The sequence below is a fragment of the Gopherus flavomarginatus genome, chromosome 16, assembly GCF_025201925.1.
Source record: "Gopherus flavomarginatus isolate rGopFla2 chromosome 16, rGopFla2.mat.asm, whole genome shotgun sequence".
NCBI classification, from domain to species: domain Eukaryota; kingdom Metazoa; phylum Chordata; order Testudines; family Testudinidae; genus Gopherus; species Gopherus flavomarginatus.
In genome coordinates this window covers 17398679-17406244 of record NC_066632.1, presented here as the reverse complement: position 1 = coordinate 17406244, position 7566 = coordinate 17398679, and positions in this window count along the sequence as shown.

Here is a 7566-nt window from a genome sequence, read left to right as displayed (position 1 = left end):
GGGTTTGTGGATAATGATGCCTTTAGTGGAAGTTACGCAAAAATCCCTTTCATTTTAAACATTACGATATTAATTTTGTGGCCTTGTATGTGGATGGTGAACAGATACCAACCAAGAAAAGAACAGGAGTACTTGTGGCACCTTAGAGACTAACAAATTTATTTCAGCATGAGCTTTCGTGAGCTACAGCTCACTTCTTCGGAGCCTCTGCAACCAGACTTCGAGGCAGGACACTGCATGAGAGAATACATGAATTTGGTACAGACGGCTGATAAACACAGGAAAGATCGTGCTCTGTTAAATCGACCTTGAGGAGTTTGCACAAAGTTACACTTTGTTTGCCTTTGATCTGTCTCCTGATCACTATTCCCAGATTAAAACTGGGAACCTGAGAGCAGAAATACGTTTTGGGAAGGCTTTAACGGTCACCGTCAATATGATTATGTATGCGGTTCTTGACAACGTCAGAGATAAATTTGAAGAGAAACGTTCTGTTTGACTACATGTGAACATGGACACCATGCAGCTTTCACATGTCTTATCAAGGGACCCTTACATGAAAAAGAATTTCTTAGATGTGTTCCCTTGTGACTGGCTTCCTGGAGGCAAGCTGTCTCAGAGACCCCTAGGTTTGGTGGTGAACACGCATCCACACAACCAACCGAGTGAACACTGGCTCCCTTGTATCTGGCGGAGCATAACCGTGGAGAGTTTTTTGACTCATATGGGCACCCCCCCGAACAGTGTGTTGTTTCCTAAAAGCATTATGAATTTTTTAAACAAAAATGCCACAGACATGGTGTTTCACAATAGACAATTACAAGACCCCTGCTCCGTCACCTGCCGCTATCACTGCATGTTTTTCTTACATCATCGTGGCAAGGGTTTATCTTTTGATAGGATTTTAAAATTGTATTCTAACGACTTAGTGCAAAACGACCGGATGGTGATGAATTTTGGAAAAAATAAATTTAAATTCTTGGGCATGCCTAACCTTGCTCAAAACATGTTTCAGCAATCCCAGACATGTGTATCTTGCAATGATTTTCATAGCCATGTTACCCAATAAAGCACCCCAGGTGAGGGGTTTAAAGACAATTGATTTAAAAAAAAAACAAAACAAAACAAACCACCAATGACCAATTGTGAAAAAGTACACAGATTATTTTTTTAAAGTAAAGCATAGAAATGGTTTTTTTTTGCTTTAAATAAAACATTACCAGTTTTAAAAATTTTAGAATGTGAAAAACATTACACACTCAGTCATTTGGCTCTTTTAGCCAATTTTCATTTTTTAGATGGCAAAAAAGGGGTCACAGTTTCTCGATCCACCCCGGTATCGGCAGTCGAGGCCTTGAGGCGTTCCAAAAGATCTCTGTTGGCAGCACTGCCCAACTTTGTGTGTTTTTTAAAGGGTTTTTGTCTATTTGCCACTGATTTTTGTTTCTTATGATAGAGGGCTGCTGCAGCTTTATCTTTTTGAGGTGTTTTCTCACAGGCCCATGCAATAGTCCAGGACTAGATCTTTCAGACTGTCACAGTTGATCTTTTCGCAGTTTGCTACGTTTAGGGTAATACTTTTGACTTTCATACAGGCCTTTCCTCCCGACAGTTTATACCCATATGTTTTCGGGCCTGCTGACACAAACTCGCTGATGTGTTGATCTGGCAGGATGTGACTTGTGAGGTCCCCTAAATAATCCCCTAGAGGGGGATTCCAGGCACCCTCCCTTTTCACAAATATCACTGAGTCAGTGTCATGGTACAGGCATCGCTCTTGCAAACCGTCTAGGAGGTTGTACAGTTCTAAGCGGGCATAAGTGGTGGAGAAACAGGCTATGAAAACATTGGTATTACCAGAGACAGAGTACCATTCTTTTGCGTGCTTCCAAGACACACATGCTGTTTCATCATTGATAACCTCGTAATTGGAGGAAAACAGGTACTGCAAGAGTTCGTCAGGGTCTCTCACAATGCTGGTGTTGGGTAGTTGGTTCTTTGGCCAAATTTACCCCAGAGAGAATTTAAAAACAGTTTAGCGATTTAGCGTTTAGCAGGGTTTGATCTGATCTCATGTTGGTGCAAATGCATGCCGCCTTTCTGGTAGAAATTGCTAACGTACTTATTTTGTTTTTCTTCGTCGGTGCACCAGCTGGGATACCCTGAAGCCTCTTGTTTCTGGCGGAGGTGTAATTTTATGTAGTCTGAAAAGAGTTCATCAAACACCCTTTGGACTGACAATATAGTCTACAGCTAGGACACCTCAGCTGCATGCCCACGCCCTCTGAGTATGTTACTCTCAAGCAGAGGCGGCAACAATACCTGCAAGAGTGGTCCTGACTGTACACCGTCTGGCAAAACTCACAATTTTTTGCTCCAAACAACTTTTTCACAACCAGAACCCCACAGTAATGCTCATCTTGCAACAGGGTGAAATAAGTCTTGAAGTACACTGGGCGCCCCCGTTTTAAAAAAGCCCCAGCCACCTTTCGCTGTATACAGCACCACCTGTATGTTAACTCCTAAATGCTGTTCAAATATTGCTACGTCACTGAGTGGAACCTTTTTTTGATCTGACCACCCCAGTTTCTCATGCAGCTTTCTCGCCTCTGCTAACAATTCCGCGTCCGTAGGTTTATGTTCGGGCATGATGGCCAAGAGCCCACCCTCAAAACATAGATTGGTACCATTTTAAATCAGGTCTACTAAACATTGTCTCTTTTTATAAATAATTTGACTACTGAGGATAGAATTTAAAACTCTGCAAGCACCCCCACCCGTTTTTTATAACTGTCACAATGAGGCGCAATGTCCCATTGACATGCAACTCTCTGTTGCTTTGTAGCAGCTCTGAGGTCTGATTTAAGAAATCTTCAGCAGACAGCTCATCTCTAGTTCTTCTGACCAAAAACAAAGGGTTAGTTAGTTATGGCTCTCTAAATGCACCTGAACATAGTCATCAGGGCCTACCCTACCATTAACGTCATCAAGCACTAACTGTATTCCCCTGTGTATGGCTTCAACAACCTGCTGAGCTGAATTTATTTGCTCAAGATTGACAAAACGAAATTCCTCACAATACAGCGACCCCCCAAATCTAAGTAATTCACATTGCCTACCTCTCACTCTCTCCATATACACCTATGCATTTTCGGGGTTACTTGGGGGTTCCTCTATGGAATCATTAGCGGCATCTTCTACATCAGATGCTATTTGAGAGTCAGACTCTGAAGTGCCTCCATGAGGGTCATTGGGAGTAGAACGGGACCCATCTAAAGAGCCGTTGATGGATACGCCGTTTAAAGAGCCCTCTGGGGAATTTGCTAAACCAGAGTCTGATTCTGTCTCCCCATTTTCAGACAAACATTTTAAAAACCTTATTTACTTTACAAACAACAATAGTTTAGTTATATATTATAGACATAGAAAGAGACCTTCTAAAAATATTTAAATGTGTTACTGGCAGACGAAACCTTAAATTAGAGTGAATAAATGAAGACTCGGTGCACCACTTCTGAAAGGTTGCCAACCCCTGCTATACATTCTGCAATATGTGTTGTGAACTTATAAAGATAATGATATTTTTAAAAAATAGAAATTTACTGAGTGGCAAATACAGTGCAGAAAAACAATGTGAAAAGAAAAAGGCAGTTCAACACTAACTTTCAACATAAATGAATAGAACTTTGAAACTGAAAAGGCAGTAATCATTGCTGGTCACTTTAGTGCATTAATATAGTCTGATTTGGCTATGCATACACCAGCTGTGGTTCTCACAGGTCAGCGTATGTGAAGCTGTGGCTTTCCTTGCTGTCTCCTCGTATGAAGTGGTAGGGTAAGGATGTGGCCCATGATGCACGTGTAATGTTAAGGGCTGCAGGGAAGTTCCAGCTGCTTCCTGGAGCAGCGCAGAGCGGGCAGGCAGGAAGCCATTATAGGGTGAGGCTACACTGCCACTTTAAGTGCTAAAACTTCAGTTGTTCAGAGGTGTGAAAAAACACCCCCCTGAGGGACAAAAGTTTTAGTACTGAAAACAGGGACCCATGCTACTACCCCTCATTTGCTGCTAGAGCCCATCCCCAGCGATAAAGCGTGACTACACTGCTCATGTCACAACACGGCTGCAGCTGCACTGTAACGTGGGCAATCCTGCTGCACTGCTGGTGGTGGCAGTGGCTGGGGGCCCCCGGGCCCTTTTAAATCACCTGGGGACAGCAGGAGGGGCCAGGAGCCCTGACCCCCTCCTGCACCCTGAGTTCCTCATCCTCACCCCCCCCCCCCCGCCCTCCCTGACTGGAGCCCTTACCCCCTGCACCCAGCCCTCTGCCCCAGCCCTGTGCCTGCTCCCACACTCCGAATCCCTCGGCTCCGCTCTCACCACATGAATTTTGTTATGTGCACCAGTGTGGAGGTGATATGTCACACATCACCTCCATATTGCTGCACATAACAAAATTCATTCCACACATGGGTGGGAAAAATTAGCGGGAACACTGGTCTCAGGCAAATGTGGCATGCAGCTCATTGTAAAAGTGGCAGGTCTGTGGCTAGTCACTAGATCAACTGTTGGCCTCCAGGCCTTGTGGTATGCCTGCTGCAGTTCCTGCATTGTCACATGGCACTGTTACTGAGCCTTGTCATGCCCCTTTGCCAGCATCCCCCATGCAATTTTTTCTTAGATATCCCTGTTTCTATGGCTGGCTGTAGCTGTGCTTGCATGGTCTCTTCTCCCCACTGGCCCAGTTGTTGCAATACCTCCTGTCTACTCCAGGCAGGAACATGTCTAGTGTGTGGAGCCAGCATGGTTGATTGGGCAGCTGTGCACAACAATGGAGAACTGCTCGATGTGCTCACTGAGGTGGGTATTTCCAAAATACATGGGGTATTTAAAGTGCAGGGGGAGGGGTCCTTCTGTTCTTTGTGACCCCGGGCAGTGGGCTCACAATCAGAACAGTCATTGCTGGACATTTTGGAACAGCAGCTGGAGGCCTGTTAGGGTGATATTCGTCATGCAGTGTCTACATTTGCGCTGCATCAACCTCAATAGGTTGTCCATGGCTCGGTGCCATTTGGGGAGCTGTTTTACTGCATCACCGTAATGGGACACTCATGTTAGCTGAAGACAAATGTGAGTGTAGACACAAGTACAAATCAGTCGATGCACAGTGACTTACGTCAACGTAACTTTGTAGCATCAACTAAGCCACTCAGGCTCTCCTGGTCCCTGCTGGGGGCATACAGCAGTTTAGTCTCCTGAGGGCTGCAACACTTCATTCTAACCCAAGCTAGAGGGTAAATGGGTGAAAATGAATGGCCTGTGCTAGGCAGGAGGTCAGACTAGATGCTCTAAGGGTTCCTTTGGTCCTGACACTCTATGAAACTATGACAAACAGTTGCCTCCATTGCAAGTGAAAAAGAATGTTGGACTCCAAGTAAGTGTCCTGCAATTGATCAAAGTAGCAGCTCTCTGCCAGCTGCCCTGAAGTCGCATGTCACAACCACCCTGTGTGCCAGCCTTGCCGGAGGTAGAGACGATATGGAACAGGCCCAGGGAAGACCCTGGCGACCTGCTTCTTGAGGACACCAAGAATGCTGCTGCCAGCACAACACTCCTCTCCCAAGTCACTGGCGCAGTAGGTGCAGCAAACGCAGGCTCCAGAAGGCAGCTCCATCCCGGCAGCAGGTCTCCAGTGACAGAAAGGGAATCCTTATGCATTTGAGCTGACTCCTGGCTGTCTTTGCTGGGCCAGGCGTGTCAGTGGCTGCAGTGTGTTTGTATTACACATTATTTAACAAGAAAGGGAGGGAGTAACAACATCTTCTGCAGATGGGGTGGAAGTTGCCCTGCCATGGCACTGGACTAGTGAACAAATGCATTGATAGCTTCCGAGTTGCCACCTGGTGACGCCACTACCCAGAAGCCAGTATGGGCAACTTGCACTGGCTGCAGTCTGGAGGGTCCCTCATGTCCCTGGTTGTGCTGGGAAGGAAGCTGGTACCTGGCGCCTCAAGCACTAGCCACTGACCATTGCAGAATGGTGAGGCTGGCAGAGAGCCACCAAAGACTGTCCAGGACTCTGCTGACGTGAAGGGTGGTATGCCAGGGAGTGAGAGGGACAACTCCACTGGCCAGGACAGAGGGTTAGATGGTAGCCTGGGCGTGGGGAGGTCTGAGTTCAATTCCGTCTACCAGACACCCTGTGCCCGTCATTAGGTCTTTCTGTGATACCATCCCTGCCTCCCAGAGCATTGTGACTCTACAGTAATGGGGCTAAGTACCTTCAATCACTCCATCTCCCTGATACTATTGTGATGATACAGGGCTTGGAGCTGGGGCCTGTGCTATTAGGAGAGCAAAGGGTCAGCATCATTGTGGTACCTGGGGGGAGCCGTGCACTGCTGCCTGGGGAATGTTACTAACCAGTGCTTGGCCTCATGCTACAGAAGGGGAGAAGCTCTTGGCCCCTTGGCTGTAGCAGATGGCTCATCATGAAAGCCTCAACCCAACTGACTGCTACTAAGTAGGTTGTGTCCATGGGACCAGAGGGTTTATCCTGCTCTAGAGCTGGGTCTCAACAGAAGGAGTGCAGCAGTGTCTTGTATGCAGGTGAGTAATGGGAAATTCCCCACCCTCTGCTACTGGGCCAGGATTCCCTGGTGACCAGATCAGTCCCCTTTTGAGCTGCACCAGGAGCTCTCTCAGGAACTGGGGCAAACAGAGAAGGGAGGCAAAGTTTTGAGTGTGGGAGACTCAAAGGCTGGGGAAGGAGGTTGTGGAATCTACCACTGACCATGGGCCCCCTCAACTCTGCCAATTCCCTCCTGCCCACTCCTGGGAATGGTGAACAATACTGGGGGACCCACAGAGAGTGTAATAACAACCTGAGATGGACCCAAATGAGACGCGATGCTAGAGGAGGACTCACTCTGTGTGGGGAGGGGGAACACAGAGGCACGTATTCCAAAGGGTTGAAGGAAAGGATCTGAGCACAGGCCCCACTCTCTTTGGGGGCAGCAGATAGTGGAGAGAGGAACAGTAGAAGACTCCACTGCCATGGAGTGGCTCAGCCTGTTCCGCATGCCAGGAGATCGCCTGCCCCACCTCTTTGTGTTCTATGTTCCAATCTCTCAAACATCTGTGGGCATGGTGCTTGTTAGGGGGCTTCTTCCTTCACCCTCTCACTTCCCTGGTCCTTCTCGCATGAACAGACAGCAACAATACCTGAAGTCCAAAGGCACAAACAATTTGATGTTTATTGGGGTGAACTTCCAGCAACCATGATTCCAGTTTCCTTCCTTAGTGTCCCTCTTCCCAGCTCTGACACCACAGAGCCTTGCCTGTGTCCCTGTTTCTGTTCCCATCCCCTGTTCCCACTTCCCCCTTTAGCAAAACATGATCCCAATTTCCCCATCCCCAGTCCTGTTCCCAACCCCCTCCCCCTGCCCCCTTCCTAACTGACTGCAGACTATATAGTAAAAGCTGAGTTCGGCTTAGCTATACCTTAACCAATCATTTTACTGAAATTTAACTAACCAATCCTAACATATTGTAACATGGTTATTTAA